This window comes from Trichosurus vulpecula, chromosome 6 (genome assembly GCF_011100635.1).
Source record: "Trichosurus vulpecula isolate mTriVul1 chromosome 6, mTriVul1.pri, whole genome shotgun sequence".
Classification (NCBI taxonomy): Eukaryota; Metazoa; Chordata; class Mammalia; order Diprotodontia; family Phalangeridae; genus Trichosurus; species Trichosurus vulpecula.
Window position 1 is genome coordinate 174,376,440 of NC_050578.1, and position 20,516 is coordinate 174,396,955.

Below are 20,516 nucleotides of genomic sequence, written 5' to 3' on the forward strand. Positions count from 1 at the left end.
TCTATTTCTGTGAATTTTTATTTTTTCAATGACACTCATTCCTTTTACTTTTGTCTCTTTTTTGTGGCATCACTATTAATAATCTTTTCTTTTTACTTTATTCCAACTCTACCAAAGTGAAAACAAATCCCTTGTAGAAAATCATAATTTTCAAAAGTACTTACATTGTCCATGTCAACGAATGTATGTCATTCTGCTGTTAACTCTCTTTCAGGAGATAGGTAGCATCCTCCAGAGAAGTGGTGTTAAGTAGATCCATGTAAGCTGCATATTGACTTAGAAAGCCACAAGTCAACATTATCTATGTTTTATTGTGTTCACATTTATTTAAGCTCTTCCAAATTCCATTTTAATCTGTTTATGACCACACTGGGTAGTATTGTCATGATGCCTATGGGCCAGGAGCTTGACACCTGTGCTCTACAGTCATGATTAGCCTTTGACTATATCAGAACTCTCAAGCCTTTTCTCATTGTTTCGTTTTGTCAAAATTCTTCTCCCAGCTTTACAGCTTCTCCATTGGTCCATAGACATCTTACTGAGTTTCTCTTAATTCATTCCTCTTTTCATTTCTTAAAGATCAATAATATTTCATTATATCCATATTCTGTACTTTGTTCAGCTGTTCCTCAACTAATGGGCACATCTTCAGTTTCTATTATTTTGCTATAACAAAAAGTACATCAATGATTACATATTTAAATGTATATGTGTATATATAAACATATACCCACTATCTATACACATACCTACATATGTATATACATATGGACACATGTGTGTATGTGTATATATTCCTTTTCCTCTTTTTTTGACCTCTTTGGGTTGTATCCCTAATCATGGTGTCAAAAGTTTTGGGACAAAAGTGATGCAGTTTAGTGACTTTTTGTATATATTAGCAATTGCATTCCAGAATGCCTATAGCAATTCATAGTTTCATCAGCAGTGCCTGCATACTAACAAAGGATCAAGGCTATGAATCTTTTACCATGTATCCCTTAATCTCACTACATGACACCACCTCCTTTTCCAACCAGTCAACAAAGAAGCATTTATTAATTTATCTTATGTACAGGTAAATGTATGATGCAATAAGCCACTCCATAGCCCCCTCTGAAAATTGTAATTTTCATTTTTGACATCTTTAGACTGCTTCGAGGTTTTAGTGCCCTCTGGATCATCTGTGTTCAGAGTGCTATAATTATCAGGGCCTTCTGTAGTTTATACACCATAACTTTCTCAGGTTATGGTGCATAAAACTGTTGTTGATTACATCAAGAACAACCTGGCTTCTGGCCTCATGTCTTTCCTGGTATTTATCTTTGAATTTTTTTGATCATTATTTAATCTAGTGGTAGAGTAGATGCGTAGTTGGTCTTTCATATTTACTGGAAGTCTTTGATCATGTGCTATGTATGACCCGCACCACCCCCCCCCCCCCGCCATGCACACACAAAGGTGACATTTGATCCTAGCAGTAATAAGGAGACACTGGTATATATGGGATAATGGTATGATTTGGTCACTCGCTCACATACTTCAAGAAAATCCCTTTTGCAACTATGTAGAGGATGGATTGGAGATAAGAGACTTGAAGCAAAGAGACCAATTAAGAGCCAACTCCTAATTCAATTGTCCAGGAGAGAAATGATGAGGACCTGCAGAAGGGTGGCAGCTATGTGTATGAGAGAGGAAGGCAGAGGAATGAATGAAAAACCGTTTATTAAAGACATTATTGGTCAATGCTATGGAATCAAAACACAAAAGCAAACTTCTAAAAGGGGACACAGAACACATAAAAGAGTGGTAGCCAGTGTGGAGCACTTTGGACCAGAAGGTCACAGAGATGTTGAATGGGGCTCTTGGGAAGTAGAATGAAACACTCATTACAAGAAAAATGGTAGAGGTGATAAAATCATGCTTCCAGAACTGGAAGTATATGTGACAGGAATGGATATGGAGAAGAGTTGGTTGTTGAGAAAATCACTCAAAGTAGGGAGTAAAATGAGGTGAGGATAAGGTGAAATACTAACCCAGGGAAGGCAAAATCAACACCTCTGTTTTATGGGAGAGTTGGCCAAACAGAAATGGCTGAAAAGAGGCTACAGTAAGTAACAGTAGTTTTCATTTTGCATATCTCATCACTGTTAAGTTTCAGCAACCCTGTGATGTACACTATAGCTATTGCTGTCCTTATTTTATATCTAAAGAAGAAATTGTGTCTCACAGTGGTTAAGTGATCTGCCCACAGTAACTGAGGGTAAATGTCAGAGGTAAAAGTCTGGTCTAAGTTTCCTGGACAATAAGTCTATCACATTTTCTCCTACATCATGCTGCTTCCTGTCAGTACATTGGGAGGGCGATACTAGGGGTGGGATGAATGTGATGCTCATTTAGCCTTTCAAATTTTTGTTCATGCTCCCCAAAAATGTGGAAATAGAAACAAAAAACATTTAGCACCTAACTAAATATCTGTGGTGAATGAGAGACAAGAGTCAAGAGCATCACTGACGTTGTAAATATCAGAGACCAGAAAGATACTGTTGCTTTCAAAAGAAACAGGCAAGTATGAAGGGACAGTGAGTTTGTGGGAAAAAGATACTGAGTGCTTCATTTGTTCATGTTAATTTTAAGCCATAAAACTCCAGCCAGGGCCACTTCCATGCCTCAAAGAGACCAGAAAGTGAGACAGTGAAGAGGATTAAGAAATATATGTATACATGCACATTTCAGTAGACCACATTAAGGGCAAAAGGGAGAACCAAGCCAAATAGTATCAGAAAAGTTGAAGAAGGTGAGTGGGTATTTTTTACTGGAGATACTGAGAGACTCATTAACCATTCAACATCTACGAAGAAAGTGGTCTTAACATGGAAACCATTCCTTAAGAGATAATTGGTCAAAGGAAATGAATAAACAGAGCTCAAAAGAAAAATTACAAACTCTTAACCAAACGAAATAACTTTCCAAATACTACAAATGTAAATGTAAATAATTTGAGGTTTTACCTTATACCCTACAAATTAGAAAAGATGAGAAAAGGTGGGAAGAGTCAATGTTGGAGAGATTTGGGGAAGATAGGCACACTAGCATGGTGTTGTTGGAGCTATGAAGCAGTGTAATCATTGTGCAAAACAGTGAGAAATTATGAAAATAGAGTGACTAAAAAGGCATGTATGCAAAAGAGGTCATTGACAAAAGTTAAAGATTACCTATAAAACAAAATATAATTTTACTTTTTATGGTATTAGACCTGCAAACAAATCCCACATCTATTGAAGGATTGCGAAACAAATTGTGGTACATGAATGTGATGGAATATTATTGTGCTGTGAGAAAAAAATGAATACTATGAATATAGAGAACCATGGAGATTATAGAGAACATATGAACTGGTGAAGAGTGAAGTAATCAGATCTGAGTAAACAAAATATACAATAACTACAACAATGTAAATGGAAAGAAGAACAGCCACAGAAAATTGAAAATGAATGTTGCAAAATTCTGAAAGACTGTCTTAGCCTCAATATATTATGACATCTCCCCTTGACTCCTTTCCAGAAATGGAGCTTCCTTGTGTGATAAACACACACATGCACACAGACACTCACATACATGTAATAAATGTATACATGTCTATGTATTCACATTTTTTAAACTTATGTATTTGTTTTGCTTATTTATTTTCCTCGCTTTTTTTTAAAAAAAAAAGATCTTTGTTACATGATATGGCTGTCAGCGAAAACAGAGGGAGAATAATATCAAGAAACTTAGATAATTTAACAACCAGATGAGATGAATCAACTATTAAGAAAACTATGGCATGTAAAGGATATTCAGAAAGCATACAGTATTGATTCAGTTGAATTTTGATTTTTTTCCTTCACTTCATAGAAGCAGAAAACACTAAAGTGCTATTTAGATATTAGTTTCTGTTAGTTTTATCTATTATTAATAAAATGTTTACTCTAATCTGGATAAACTAAATCCATGTTGTTTTCCTCTTCTAACTTGCAATATTGTAAGAAATTAGTATGGCATGACTTGTCTTGATGAAGTCGTGCTGGCTCTTTATAACCATTCCTTCCCTTTCTCAATATCTTCTATGTTGTTAATATTCCCTTATAGAATTTTCCAAGAAATCATAATAAAACCAATGATCTATAGTATGCAAACTGTTCTCTTCCCACTCTTGGAAACTGGGACCATATTTGCTTTTCCCTAATCTTGTGACACCTCTCTCCTTGTCCATGATCTTTCAAATATCATTGGCGGTGGCTTAGCAATCATTCTTGCCAGTTTCTTCAGGATCTGAATATGTAGCTCTCTAGGCTAGGTTATTTGAATTCATAAAAGCAATTAAGGGTTCTCTTGCTATCTCTTCACTCACTTTGCATATCAATTGCATATTGATTACTTTTGTTCTATCATGTCAATGTAAAGGCCATTTTCCTTTTCCCTGAAAACACAAATAGATAAGAACTAATGGGCTTTGATTTCTCTCATTGGTTATCATTGTCTCACCTAGCAGAGGTAAAGGCCTGACCCACTCCTTGATCCTTCTATTTTTTTCCTCCTAACATGACTAAAATAAATGTCTTTTTTTCTTCACCAAACACAGCTTATTGTGAGCTTTAGCATTCCCAATAATATTTTTTATAGATTGCACCACGTGTTTAATTTTCCATCTTCCGTACTCTTAAAAATCAGAGATGGTTTGTGAGTTCTCTGGGCATTCCCATTGGTTTCTTGGCAAATATCATTTGTTCCTCATGATTTGGATTATTTTCCTTTTTGTCTTAAGATTTCCATTCTTTATCATCTCCCGTATCTCTTGAACTGACATCCCTTGAAACTTTTTATTCAATGGGATGCCATGTATCATTTTTTGAAACTACTGAAATCTGCTTTCCCAAATCCAGGACATATGCCCAGTTTTATTCTCCTTCTAGGATGGAGTGGTACCTTCTCCTCTCCCACACCCATCAAAGCTTCTCTGATTTCCACTATAGCAAACATTTCTTCCATTAGTGACATTCAGATCCAAAATAGAATTTTCCTTTGTTGGTTCCTCCATCTTTTTGAAGAATGACATTAACATTAATGCAAAGCAAGAAATTATTAGCTCTTCTGCTTTTGGTAAAAAGACTGCTCTAACAGTTTTCTGGATAATGCGTCTTGCCCCCCACCCTCAACATATCATTCCCCAGTGCTAAGTGTGTGATCGCTTTCTCAAACTCATCTATTTCTTCTTTCTGTCCAGGTGGTCTATAGTATACTTCAAAGAGAAAATAATGATCTTTCCTTTGAATTCCATCCAAATACTCTGTCAAGTTTCCCTTTCTGTTTTCTCTCTTTCCTTACATTAGTATGTCTTTGTGATATGCAATGGCAAATACTTGCAAGTTGTTTTACTTATCCTTTTTTCTTTTCCATGTGGTGGGCCACTTCAGAATGATCATACAATCCTAGGTTTTCATCCTATCAAGTCTCAATAATTACAATTTTCTTTATGGCTTCCCGGCATTAGGACTTTTTTTTAACTCGTTACCCAAATGTTGTCTACATGTTAGTTTAATTATATGTAGATTTAAAAAGAAGAAAATGTGGCTACTAATCTGCAGTCTAAAGAGTCACTGTATTTTAAATATGAAGAACAAGGCTGGAGGGATATGGGGCTATGAGAAGAGAGAACCCTTCATTCTGAGTCTTACTTTTTTTTTGCATTTTCAATTTTTAAATTTTTGTTCAGAAAGAAAATGTTCACCTAATATCCCCCTCCTTCCTTCCAACCCATCCAATCATTATAGAAATTCTAACTATCACTGCTGTTGTTATTTTTATTGAGGCCAGAATTCCTTCCCCTCCATTTCACCTTCCCTTTCATTCAAAAATTCACTGCGTATGCTGTCTGGTCAGAAGTGGATGTTTTGGACATCTGTAAACCTATTTTTTTTTTATTTACAGGGTTCAATTCCCAATTTAAGAGAAACTAATATTATCTTTTCCTTTTAATCTCTTTTGTGTCTGTGAAAACAATTCAATAAACATTTATTAAGCACCTTCTCTGTTCCAGACTTGTGTAAACAGAGGGAAATAAGAAAAAAAATATAGTCTCTCCCCTCTAAGAATTTACAATCTAATTGAGGAAGACAACACATAGAAGGAAGGAAGCAGACATGGGGAACACTGGGAGATATCCTGTGTAGGGCCATCTTGCTTAGTTAAGTTGAAACCAAGCAAAGCATGGATGCAAAGTGGCGTGAGCAGAAAATCCAATTTCTGCTTTTTGTAAAGAACGTTTTTGAGAGGAGTTTGGTACTCTAACTCTCCAGTCAGAGAAAAGAGGCTGAGGGAGGTGGTGTTAGTCAAGTCTTGAGTTAGCAGGATGGTGATGAGATTAGAAGTGATGAGCTTATCCTGGGAGGCACATCTTGTTCTGTGGAGCTAAAGCCAGACAGAACAGCAGATGTAGTTCACAGCTGGGGGAGACAATCTGGGGTAACAAAACAATACATTAACAGAAACAAAAAAATGCCAAAGTGATCCATAAATGTTTTTACAATCAGGGATTTTAAACTTTTTAAATTCTCTTCACTTCTTTGTCCTTGATTCCTTTGCATATTTTTAACAATAGAATTATCTGGATAACTGGCATGGAGTGTGCCAAAATTCCCTTTGGGGGAGAAAGAATTGGACTTTATTTAAAATTTATATTAATTTCATGTGTGTGTGTGTGTGTGTGTGTGTGTGTGTGTGTGTGATTTCTTTATTTCAATTCTAGGTAACTTTATAATGCACACCCCCATAATCTGCCAGTTAGGCATATCCATAAGTATAAACTCCTTTTTGTGCTTCAGTGCTCACACTTCTCTCATTAATCATCTCAACACCTAAGGTTCCTGTCTCCTTCTTTTAAAATGCATGTGAAGACCAAAGTTTCAGAGGCTTGACAGACTTGGGTGCATTTTTTTTTTGCCTTTTTAATTTAAAAAAAAAAAGAATCAAAATGTCTCACAGCCATCAAAATGCTGCTCTGACGAAAAGTCTTTGTAAAGCTTTCTACTTTTTAAATACCATTTGGATCTTCATACTTCAAAGACAAATTTTTAGTTAACAAAACAAACTGTGTCCTTGTGGCCTGAGCCACTAATCCTAGTTCAAATAGATAATGTGCATTATCAGACATTTTGGTGTTTTATGTATAATTGGTAGGATTAATAATAGATTTAACAGGAAATTGGCTCATCTGTCTCTGAGTTTCCAGAATCACCTCTAGAAAATCCATTACTTTTAGAAGGTTTTTCTAAGCTATTCTTTTGGACTTATTATTTTTCCTATCCAAGTTTTCTCAAAATTTGTGTGTAGCAAGGGACCAAGTAAATGGTGAACACACAGTTAACAAATTATAATGGGGTTTGTTAGTTGGTACTTTGCAGCATTTACAAGGTTATTAAGTACCTCATTAGGCAAGCATGAATGCCTTCTGACCGATCATAATCCTTTGGAATTTTTTCTCACTAATTACCCAGGGAAAGTATTAACCTGGAGAGGACAAATGCTATAGTTTTGAGTTTTATCAAGCCATATGTAGTCAGTTCTGAGTCACTTGGAGACTTTTATGAGAGTGTTTTTATTTTTCTGTATTTTTGCAGCCTAGTCATCCTTTTCCAGCTTTCATTGCAATAGTAAGCATAAGCATATTCCTGTGTAGAGATACAAGTAGGTCATGCATAGTTGAAAAAATTAAAAGAAGCCAAATTAGAAGAATTAACTATTTAAAATGGTGACTCCAGATGTAGAAGAGAAAGAGAATTATATGTGGTAGTTTTCATATTTTGTAGGATTTGTGTTTATGTCAGTCTAACCAATCAATTCACCAAAGGAGATAGCAATCTGTCTACACCTTATTTTGTGATGGTTTTGTCTGAATTTCTTCAACTTTCCCATAGAGAAGATATTTAGCTGTCTGGGATTTTGAAAGGTTAATCCATATGCCACTCACATTGTTAATTTGCTGTCTCTTATTTCAATGATGCTGCTTCTCTCATATCAAATGTCCTTAATGATTTTTTGAGGTTATTGTTGCTTTTGAATATCTTCACTGATAAGTATATGAGGGCTGTTTCTCCCTGCCCTCCATCTCTCTAATAGCTTTTATTTGTCATTTTAATTACTTATCATATCATTATTATATGTTTTGTAGCTATATGACAGAGGTAGCTAGGTGGGTCAATGGATAGAGCACTGGGCCTAGAGTCAGGAAGACCTGTGTTCAAATCCCACCTCACACACTTACTACCTTTGTGTCCCTGAGCAAGTCGCTGAACCTCCGTTTACCTTAATCTATTGAAGAAGGAAGCGGCAAACCACTCCAGTATCTTAATCAAGAAAATTCTATGGACGGTATTGGCATCATATGGTCCTCAGGGTCTTGAAGAGTTGGACATGACTGAATAACTGAACGATAATGAGCTATATGCTAACATCGAGAGACTTTAAAGAGATGGGCTATTACAGTGGTGTGCAGTTTGAAATCATTGCAAATATTTTGCATCCTTCCAAACTCCCAGTCTGCCCTAATCTTCTGCTCAATTACAGAGATAGCTTATTATCTATCAACAGTGATTTTCCAGTCAGAGGAGAGGCTGAGTTACATAGTGAAACTTAGTCAGTCAGTCACTAAGTATTTATTAAGCACCAAGTGCCAGCACATTGTGCTAAAATATACACTGTGTGTATTTAGAATACAAAAAGAGAGAAAATATAGCCTATGCCCGCAAGGAACTCACAAGTTGCATAGGTTCCCAAAGTGGGTGATGCTGCCTCTTGGGGGGCACTGGAATGATCCAGGGGAGTGGTAATAGCTTTGTGTGCAGTTGGGGAGTGTTGAATCCAAATAAGGGCAGGGGTGGGGAACCTTCAGCCTTGAGGGCACATGTGCCTTCTAGGTCCTCAAGTGAAGCCCTCTGACTGAGTCCAAGTTTTATAGAACTAATCCTTTTATTAAGGGGATTTGAATCCAAACATCACAGAATAAATCCCCTTAATAAAAGGATTAGTTCTATAAAACTTGGACTCAGTCAAAAGGCTGCACCTAAGGACCTAGAAGGCCACAGGTGGCCTTGAGGCCACAGGGTCCCAACCCCTTACCTAACAACCCCAGGGGAGCACTGAGTAATATTTTTTAAAAGGGGCCAAATAAGTTTGGGAACCTCTGTGGATAGAGCACTAGATGGTGGTGCAGTGGGTACAGTGCTGGGCCTGGAGTCAAGAAGACTCATCATCCTGAGTTCAATTCTAGCCTTAGACACTTACTAGCTTGTGATTTTAGACAAGTCACTTAAGCCAGTTTGTCTCAGTTCCTCATTGGTAAAGTGATCTGGAGAAGAAAATGGCAAACCACTCCACTATCTCTGCCAAGAAGACCCCAAATGGATCAGGAAGACTTAGATGTGACTGAAAAATGACTGAACAAACAATAAATGGAAGGTTGTAAGCCATATCCCATAAGATGTCTTCAAGCTTTAATCTAGGATACTGATTTACACTTATATAACCTGAAGTCATTTACAGAAGGCCAGCCTTGGAGTCAAGATAACCTGAAATTAAATGATACTTATGAAATATATTGTGATCATAAACAGGTCATGTAGCCTCTCAATGCCTAAGGCAAATCTAAGGTTCAGATCAGTATTGTTAGAGGGGGTTTCCATACTTGGGTCCCTACACTTATGAAATCAGAGGACCAAGAAAAAAAGCAGTGTTATTTGAAATCTTATCCAATGCTAAGGAATGGATAACTTTGGATTGAGTTTCCACAATACCTTTCTCCTCACTTTGTCATTCATTTTGGGGAGAACTGATTCCCTCTGATTCTATATTTAAGACACCAATGTTTTTCCCCTGTGTAAAATACCTACTCTTAATTTAATTGCATGATAGATAGATTACTTTCCTATTCTTTTAATTTGAATTTATTGTAGGTAGTTGCCTCTTTGGAGGCTTATTCCAAGATTACATATTTTATGAGCAAACAAAGAATTCAGTCAAGGAAATTAGAGCTACTTTCTTATAAGATCATGAATTTCATCATCAGATGAAAGAAACAACTCCAAAAATATACTTTTGCTCTCTTTATAGCTGTCAATAATCTCTACCTCTAAGACTGGTCCTAATTACAAGAAATAATATCTGAGGTACGTAGGCAACTTTGACCTGAATATATGGAGGTTTTAGATTTTTTTTTTACTACTTTGAAAAGTATTACTTTAGAACACTGAGGAATCTCTAAAAGAAAGAAAAAGGAAAAATCATGCGGTAATGATAACTTTGCCCCTCTGATAGTCTAAATCAAAAGCAAGGTTGAAACATAAACTTCAAGATAGTGCATGCATTTTTGGATGCTATTACTGGAACAAGCAGGTGGATTTAGTGCCTGAGGCAAACGTGAGTAAAGGATTTGAGAATCATAATCTACTTCTTTTCCTAAAGAAAGGCAGCTTGGAAAGCAAGACAGAGTTTTCTGAAACCTGACTATGTAAGGGAAATGGAATAGTAGTAGGTAAATGAGAAAATTCATCATTTCACAGATGAAATTGAACCAACAAAATAGCCTAAAGGAAACCATCAAATTTTTCTAGTAGGAGTTACATTTTGATTAATTTAAATTGCCCACAAATGGGCTTTTAAAAGCATTTGCTGAAAGTTTATATTATTCTGAAAAGATCTGAATTTATACAAGAATAAATATAGAGCTATAAGGGACCTTAGACATTATTTTATCTAATTTCACTTTCCAGATAAGGGAACAGATACCTAGAGAGTCTATATGACTTGACCAATATGACATAGGAAGTGTCAACATTCATGCCTAGGTTCTCTGTCTCCAAAACCAGCCCTTTTTCTACTATACTATACTGATTCATCATAATCCAGTTTTTTTACTCTATTTTTCCTCTCATACATTGCTTTTTTCAGTTTTATCAGATGATACTGCTCATAATCTTCTGTTTTTCTCTATGTAATATTTTGCAACAGAGCTTATGTTCTAGACCACTGTTGCACTTACTGACTGATCTCTCTGCACACCAAAAAAAAAAAAAAATTAAGAATAAACTTTCTTTGGCTGTTTCTGGATTCTTTTGCACTCCTCACCATGACAACAATTTTATGTAATTAAAAAAATATTTAAGACATGTGATGATCTTTAACACCTTTATTTTTACCAAATTCTCATTTTCAAGAGACAATAGCTTATTCAAATAGGTCAGGGTATAGCTGTTGTCATTTCCTGTATATCTGCATGCTTATACTTTCTCCTCATTTAATGCTAATTTTAAAGTTTACCCTAACTAGTCAACTATCTGGATACACTATTTAAAAAAAAATATTCCCAATGCATTAACTCTTGCTTTCTATTCCTTTGCAACTCTGGCCTTGAAGAAAGAATTGGTGATAATCAGGTACAAGTTGTGAGAAATTTATAGTCTCTTTTATGGAATTCTGTGATGAAAACCACTTTAAGAAATCTCTTTGATTTCAGTACAAATTTGAACCCTTGTAATTCAATGGGAATCAAAGATCAAGACAAAGAAGGCAGTAGTTTTTGTTTGTTTTTGTCTCATTAAATGAGATTGGTACCTTCTTCTTGTCTAGGAAAGTTGCTATTAGCACATTCTACCTTCAGTAGTAAAGAGTAAAGAAAAAGTCTTCTCTAGAATAATTGTATTTTTTTCTTCAGTTAAGTTTGCTTTACTTAGTAACAGGCAATTTGATTCAATTCAATGAGTATTTATTAAATGCCTAGTGTGTGGTAGGCACTGTGATAGATTCTGAATAATAAAAAGAAAAAAAAAACATTTATAAGTACCTCTCCTCAAGAAATTTACACGCTACCAGACTAGCCAGAATTTTCTTTTCTATAGCAAGAGGAGTTTTGAGCTAACTGAATTATTAGTATTTATATGTATTTATTTGCATGATGGCTTTTCACCCTTTTATACATAAAGCCTTGACCAATCACAAATCTTATTTCTACAAAAGTATTCACTTAGTTGCAAGAATCTTCAACGATGCCAAAAGACTCAGATTAAGGGTTTTTTTTAATGACTTCATGTTTTTATATTTAAGTACCTTTACAACTATCATAATGCAAAACACAGTTTATTAGATTAGAAAAGAAAAGTTGACCATAAGGGAAAAAAGCTCTTATTTATTTCATTAAGTGTTAACATACCACAGAAAGGGGTTTACCTTTCTTTACCCCAAATTTTGATATCAGACCCCTGAGGCCAATGACACAAAGTCAGATTAGGGAATCACAGTCTCCTTTTCAAAACATAACAAAATTCCCATAAGGCCAGTGGTAGAACAGTTGTGGTCAATCAGTTGTGAATTCAGCATGACATGTATTTTCTTTATACTTTAAAAACCACCATGAAATTGTGCTTACAGAGAAGCTCACTTACCCCATAGAGAATTCTTCCCTGAGTCAACTGATATTTCTTTGTCTTGACTTGTGTCCATGGATCAAATAAAGCCTTTGTGGTGACTTATGTCCTAAATTATAAACAATAGGATTTCTTTCCAAAATAATATTCTAATACGAACTCCCCCTCCAAAAAAGGTACATAATTCTCAAGTATCGCTACTAAGAACACACTCTTCTAGATTCCTCATGGCAGTAAATAAACAGTTATGGGAAAGGATTCTGGAAACAGTTCTTCAAAGAGAAGCAGAGCAGGCAAAATTCTCCTTAGCCACATCTCATATTACACATGCCTTATAAAGGTACAGTCACAGAGTGTTCCCTCCTATTATACAGAGCATTAGTGAAAAGCTTGGTATAATAAAGAAAGAATACACTGAAAACTGAAAGGTTTCCATGGGTGTGTGAATAGCAGTTAAAAATGAAAGGGAAGAGAAAAAGTAAATGAACTGAAAAGAGAGTGACTTCCCTTGAGGAACAGAGAAATAGTCAATGAAAACCAGTTAATATGTAGCATACTGAGGGTTTTTGAAAGAAGAAGTGGAAGGAAGGCTAATAAATGAAAGAAAATGAAAAGGAAAAAATGGAGAAATGGGGAGAAGAGAGTAGGGAAAATAGGCTTCAAATTTTAAAAACTAGATGTTTTTGTTATAAAGAATGGCTCTCTGGGAGGGAGGGAGGAAACAGGAAATTCAGATGACGAATTTATTTTAAGAAATAAATAGATCTGATTTTGTGTATGTACATTAGACGAATAGTGCATTTTCGTTTAAACTTAACAGACTTACAAATAACTTGGACAATGTATTTATATTGGACATAAAATGGAAATGGTAATATTTCTTTGACATACAAATTATATTAGTGAGACTAGATATTCACAGGTGTTTTTATCTGAGCATGATGCAAATGTCAGTGACAGATTTCACCCATACTCATGTTTTTTCTTATATAAGTTGCTTAGATAGGCTAGAGGATAGAGCTCTGGATGTGAAATATGAAAGATTTGAATTCAAATCCTGTCTCAGTTATTCACTAGTTGTGTGACCCTGGACAAGTCACTTAACCACTGTCATCCTCATTTTCCTCATTTATAAAATAGGGATAAGAACAGCTACTTCACATGTCACATGTGATAACAATTGACATACTTTTGAAACCTTAAGGAGAAAATTATTTGTCTGCTTTAGAGGAGGGAGTTTCCACAACAGGAATTATTCACCTCAATGAAATCAGAGCTCTGTAATAGTATCTCCCCTTACTCCCACACCCCAGAGCTTATTATAGATCTTCCTCGTTCTATCACTTTTCCTCCATGCATTCCAACACCTTGATTATGGTTTCTTTTCTTCTGTCAGAAAATCAGCAATGTTGCTATGGAAAGGATCCAAGCTTCGTAAGTTCCAAAGGGGGATTGGTGTTGAAGAGTTCTGAATGGGTACTGCTGAATGCTGGAGCTCTCTTACCTCTTGTGAATTTTACCAGCCCCCTGACCCAGAGCAGGGAATTCATCTCCACAAATAAGGAGAAAGTCCCTTATCAGTGGGCCTTGGGACAGGGGTTATTTTAGATTATAATTCTCAGGTTAGATATTTTTCCTGAAGAAAGTCTTCATCTGCCTTATTGGGTGAGATTCAATATCTTTTAGCCATGTATTTCAAGATAACAAAAATTATTGTTTAGGAATTAGATTCCCAGAGCAGCATTCATAATATCACATGACAAATTCAAAATCAGTGAATTATTAAATAAATCTGTCAGAATTGTTATTAAATAATTCACTGTCAGAATTCTCAGAGGATTCAATAAAAGAAAAAACATACTTATTTGATCTTTCTTTAATTTTTACTGTCAGATTGGTTTTGCCATTAACCATTGCATTTCACGTTGGTGTCTAATGTATTTTTCTTTTAATTAGCTCACAAATGACCATTTTCAGACCCCTTTGTTGAAGTTATTCTGTCCAGTAATGAATTAGGATCACTGAAGTAACTAAGGAATGTTAGGTAGTACATAAATTAAGAGCAACATGCTTTCTCTCCCTAACTTCATGACTGTGATTAATTTGTTCCCTTTCTTCTCCTGGACAAGGGAATGGTGGTGGACATGATAGAAGTAATCTTATACTGAATAGGTCAAGCAGATTGAATCATGAGGGCAGGACACTGAGGACACGCAAAGAGACCAGATATTCGTGTCTGGCATCTCTGGGACACAAAATCTTTGATATGTGCCAGCTTGAGATATGTGTAGCAATGCAAAAACCAGAATAATGGCTGTAGCCTTGGGCAGGGGGTCATTTTCTGTTCTTGTACATATATGATATGTATCATTCCCCTGGTCAGTCACCTGCTTCTCTTTGTATACATGTCTTTCTTGTAAATGCACCTATGGTGTCTGAGAATCACTGGTTTGAATATAAATGGAAAAGGGAAAAGTGAATTTACCAAACAGGTGTTCACTGTTTCATCAGCCAATTTTTTCTCTTCCTTTAACTTTATACAATACACACAATGTTGTAAAGAGTGACAGAGATTAATGGAATCAAAAGTTATCTCTCATTCAGGCAGGTGCAAGCTGGATTCCAAATTATGCAGTCATTTACTTTGTTCTAGGGGGACCTGCTTCTTCAGGCTACTATTTTACTTTCTATGGTAATTGAGCTTTCCAGAAGCAAACTGACTATTCTATTATGTTTCCCTGTGTGAAATTTCCATTGAATTTATTAAGGACTCTATTCCTTTAAAAACCTAAAACATCAACCTATTTTTTTCCTGTGATATACAGTGAAAGAGTAAAATAAATTGGGCCCATAAAAGTATTTTTGTATTTAATTCTGATGCCTGAGAGTAAAAATTGGGCAACCTGTGATTTCCTAATTTTTTTCCTTAGTCTTAGCAGAGTAACATGAAAATGATTCTAAGAAAGATTTTTTAGGAAATATATACACACAGGTATGTGTATATATAGAGGTTGAGACTGGATGTATAATTTCTTCTGTATAGAGAACTCCCAGGTGAGGAAAATCTCTCTATGCATTCAGGCCATCACCTTTTTGGTAATGTATAGCCTTAGAGAGCTGCCTAGAGAACTGAGAAATTAAGTGAATTGCCCAGGGTCACAAAGCCACACTATGGCAGAGAGAGGACTTATACTTACATCCCGATCTTTCCATAACCTCCTTCCTAAAGCTCCCTCCCTAAAGAACAAGACGAATTAGGCCAGAATGTAGTTTACTTTAGCCTTTGTAGATAATCACCAAATTTTTTTAGTCTCTAGAGGTTTGTTTGTTCTGTAAAGACCTGTGGTTTCTGCCAGGGTAGGGGATTGAAAATTCCCCCTCATGAATATAGATCAGAAAATCCATAACATTATTAAAGAGTTTCCTGGGGTTTGGAGAGGTTAAATAATATGTAACATTTATATAGTGCTCAAATACTTGCAAGACAAATATCTTATTTCTTCACAACAACCCTGGTAGCTAGGTATTTTCTCATTTTACATACGGAGAAACTGAGACAGATAGCAATTAAGTGACTTACTTGGGGTCACACAGCTCAATAAATGTCTAAGGCATAATTTGAACTGTGCTCTTCTTGACTCCAGGACTAGCATTTTATCCATTGTACCACATTGTGAAGATACAGCTGCTGTGTGTCAAAGGCATGCCTTGACTCCAAGACCAACCTTCTATCAACCAATGTTCTCACTGTTTAATTTAATAGATCATAAATAGGTGCAGCTATGACAGTAACAGAAACATGAAGCATTCAGTTATTCCCCATTGTAAACCAAGGGTAGCCCTTTTGTGAGTTTTGAATTAATCATTCAAATGTATTCTGTCAACTTCAATACCTTCTGGAAATTTGATTCCCATCACATATATTCTAGAAGCACTATAAAGAGATATCTTCATAATCACTAATGTTCAGAGGTATTAAAAATATTAGTGACATATCTCATGACCAGAAGTTTAGAAATTTTGTCCATTTTTCACATGAAGATCATTTCCCAAGGAATATGCAACCCCTCACTGTTTCTAGTTGTGTATTTCAGTGCTGAAGGACTCAGATACTTTGGGCATGACAATACAATTCCCTTATTGGACACTGAGAAAGAAAATCTTATGAGTTGGTGAACCTTTAAAAGGCAGTGACATCTGCCATTTGTTGCTCTTCTCTTACTTAGTAGAGAATGTATAAGTTCCCTTTGGAGAAGGGGTTGAAGTGGGAATTTTTTCCCTTCCTATCACTATGTTACAATGGCAGTAACTGCGGGGAGCAGGGCTGGGGAGGAGGGCTCTCTTCAGCAGGCTTGAGCCTGGGCCTCTGGCTGCCTTTTCTCTGTTGTTCTTCTTTGCCGAATTTAGCTGACCAATCATTGCTCTCAAGATGGACCTGTCCAAGGTTATTGAGTTCAAGAGGCCCAGAAATACTAGGTCCTTGATCTGTACTGACTACAGTTTGGAAGATACCCTACCAACTATCCCAGGGCTTTTGACGATGATTGTTAGCTAAAGAATGAAAACAATCCCTGGCATAAGTAGCCAAAAAAATCTATCTGAAAGGCAGAGAGGGAGATGAAGAAAAATATAACTATATCTATTGGGCAAGTCCACAAGAATCTTCTTGTTCTTATGCTGAAGTCTCATCTTTCCATCAAGTATTAAAAGTAATTAACTTATTAACATTGTATTTGTTATGCTTTTGGTTGATACGCATCTATGAGAGTTATATAACTTGAGTATTTCTTTTGTGTATAGGAAATAAATACCTGTCCCACATCTGAGTTATATTGTACAGTGAGTATCTTTCTATTCCCTACTTTAAAGTAACTACAAAGAGTAGTCAAATTTTTAAGCTTTAAGCAATTTTTCCTCAGGGAACCAGAGTGAAGGTGAAATAAGCCAAACAGTAAAAGAAAAGCAACCTGTCTCACTAGAGGCCTAAGTCCCTCCAGGATGGAACCAAGTCCAACCATGTGCCTGGGTCCAAAGAAGACAGGGTGTAAGAGCAAAGGATCAGAAGGTGACATACCTCAGGACCTATGGTCATTGTTTCTTAGTGTTAGACATGAACTCTCTGAGACTGGGTTTCCTCATTTGTAACGTGAAGGTGTTAAACTGAATAAGTGGGGTCCTTTCCAGCTGCAAAATTTATGATACTAGAGACTCTGGCTTATTTATCTTTGTTTCTCTCCCAGTACTTGTGGTGCTCTGTGAAAAATGAAGAATTAATTACTTGCTGAATAAATGAAAGTGACAATATTTTAAAGATCTGCAATCTAAGAAAAAGAAATATTACCAGTCTATTGTATGAAAAATATATTTTAACTCTCTTTGAAAGAAATTGGAAAAGGGTCATCTGCTTTTGTAGTTTTTTTTTTCTCTTTCCAGCTCCTTGTCCTATTGGAATCTCTAATGCTTGTGATACAGGGAAACAGGAGAAAAGGCATCGAGGCTCAATGTTATTCTATATTAGTCACAAATGTGCTTGCACTTTAATTCTTGTGATTATAAATGGCCTCTCTCAAGATGTTTTTTGGTTTTCTAAGAAAAACATTTGAAACCAAAAAATTAGGAGTAAACAGAGTCTCAGGCTGCCTTGAGCAATTACCTGAATTAAAGGAAATTACTAGTGGATGCTTGATGTACTGCAGGGAATCTGTGGATGAAAAAATATAACTGCTAGTCACACCTGGGCTGATTTGCGCTGTCGAATTGAAATTATCAGGAGTAAATATAATTACTTATCAAATTTAATAAATACTGCTGGAGTTCTGAAAACAGCACTCAGATCTCCAAATTACACAGTGATAAATGTGGCTGCATGCATTCAACGTGATACGTTTAAAACACAATTTGCACACTGCTTGGGTATTTACCAGGATGATTATTGGGTGGCTAAAGGTAGTTATAAATTAATGCACAAAAATGGATACCAAACTGCATCTTAATTAACTACCTTTCTTCTCCAGCTCTTCTCTTGCTTATTTAATTTTGTGAAAGAAAATTTTATTTCCAGTCTCTCCATTATTCTTGAGAGATGTACACTTGGGCTAGCCTCCTGAATTCTAAACAAGTTTTTTGATGGTAGGGAATTAGTAAATATTTGGTAACACTTGAGTTGAAGTGCTCTAAATAAGTATTTAATTAACAAATAAAACAGTTATTGCTCTCAAGCTCTAATGATTGGCAATAATTGCTTTACAGGATTTAATAGTTATGAAATTAACATAAACAGAGATAACTAATAAAAAGAAGAAATTAAGTTATGTTCTCCTACTAAGTTTAATTTGTAGGCTCTTAAGAATCATAAAATGATTGGTTTTTTAATTAAATGCATATTAAAACACCTCTCAATGTTAATCTTATCTTTAGGAGGATCTCTTGACCCATGAAGTCACTACTGATAATAAACATATTTTTTTCGGAAAGAAAATTAAGCATTTATTTGCTATAATCATTTGCTGCTAATTTAATTTAAAGAATAAGATTTCTGATCTGATATTAAATATAGTCATTGCACCTCCTTTTTAGACACCAAAATTTAAAAGTGATATATTAATGTCTCATCCAAGTTTTCCTGGGTTATGTACATCCCACTTAAATCAAAGTAGCCATTAATGACAATATGTGAGAGAGGAAAGAATTTAGTTGGAGAATGGCTCAATTAGCATGGTAGGAAGGATCTTCTGAATCATGCAAAAGACCTGTGGTTTTGTCAATATAGGAAACTCCCGGTTTCCTTCTGCAACCCACCAACATGAATAATTAAGGAATTATTAGGTAAGGTCTACAACATTTTACAAAGAATGAAGAGGTTAGGTGCCTTGGCCAACTCACCTAATAAATATCAGAGATGGGATTTAGATCAGTCCTGACTCCAAACTCACTGCTCTATCCATTGAAGTCTATTGCCTCTACTTCTTAATTATTAAGTGTATAAATGAAAGGACAAATCATAAAGCAAAGTCTTTTTTCTTAAAAGATGTGTCTACAATGTTCCAAATTACATTTTTTTTTAGAATTAAGGATGTAGCAGTCTTCTGAACATGTAAAGAGGCAAGAAAACTGGAGGACAGGATGTGGATAGGACTTTTAGAAGGTTGCATGGATTGGGATTTAGGAGGGTGGGAACACAATGGGGTTATTTTTGAGGGGTGTGTGGATTGAGATTGGTGGGGTAGGGGTAGGAGAAGGGGGAAACTCTTGGAGGGGTAGGTGAAGTGGGCAGTTGGAGAGTAAGAGGAGAATATAAGGTAACAGGGATAGGACAAAAAATGTGGCTGAGAAAAAAAAGTCAGAAAAAAAAGATGGTGAGAAATTCACAAATATCAATAATAACTTTGAATGTGAAGGGGATGTCTATAGCAGCTCTCTGTATGGTGACAAAGAGCTGGAAATTTCAGGGATCCCCATCATTTGGGGAATGGCTGAAATGTCTGTTGTATATGGTTGTGATGGAATACTACTGAGCTATTAGAAATGATGAACTCAATGATCTTAGAAAGGTATGGAAAGATTTGTAGGAAATGATGAAGAGTGAAGTAAACAGAAGCAAGAGAACATTATGTACAGTAACAGCAATATTGTTTTAAGAAAAACTTGAGCAACTGAGTCATTTTGATAATTATAAACACAAATTAAAATAAAGGATATATGAAGAGTGACACCATCTGTATCCAATGAAATAACTGAGAAATAGAAGTATGTATACATATATATATCCATTATATTTATATATAATGGGTATGTATATGTATACATAATGTATGTATATGTATATGTGTTACAGGCCAAGTTAGAGCCGAGCCCTGCCCTCCTTGGACCTCCACGCCCAGGGCCCGCTGAGATAAACTCAGGGCTCTGAGATATGGATGGAGCCAGGAGGATGGGTCTCGCCTTTGTTACCTCCCTGCAATTCCAGGTCTTTGCCCTGACCTGCTTGAGCACATGGAACTTCCGGCTCTCTGTCTGGGCTTGCCAGAGCACATGGAACTTCCGGTTCTTTACCTGGACTGCCTG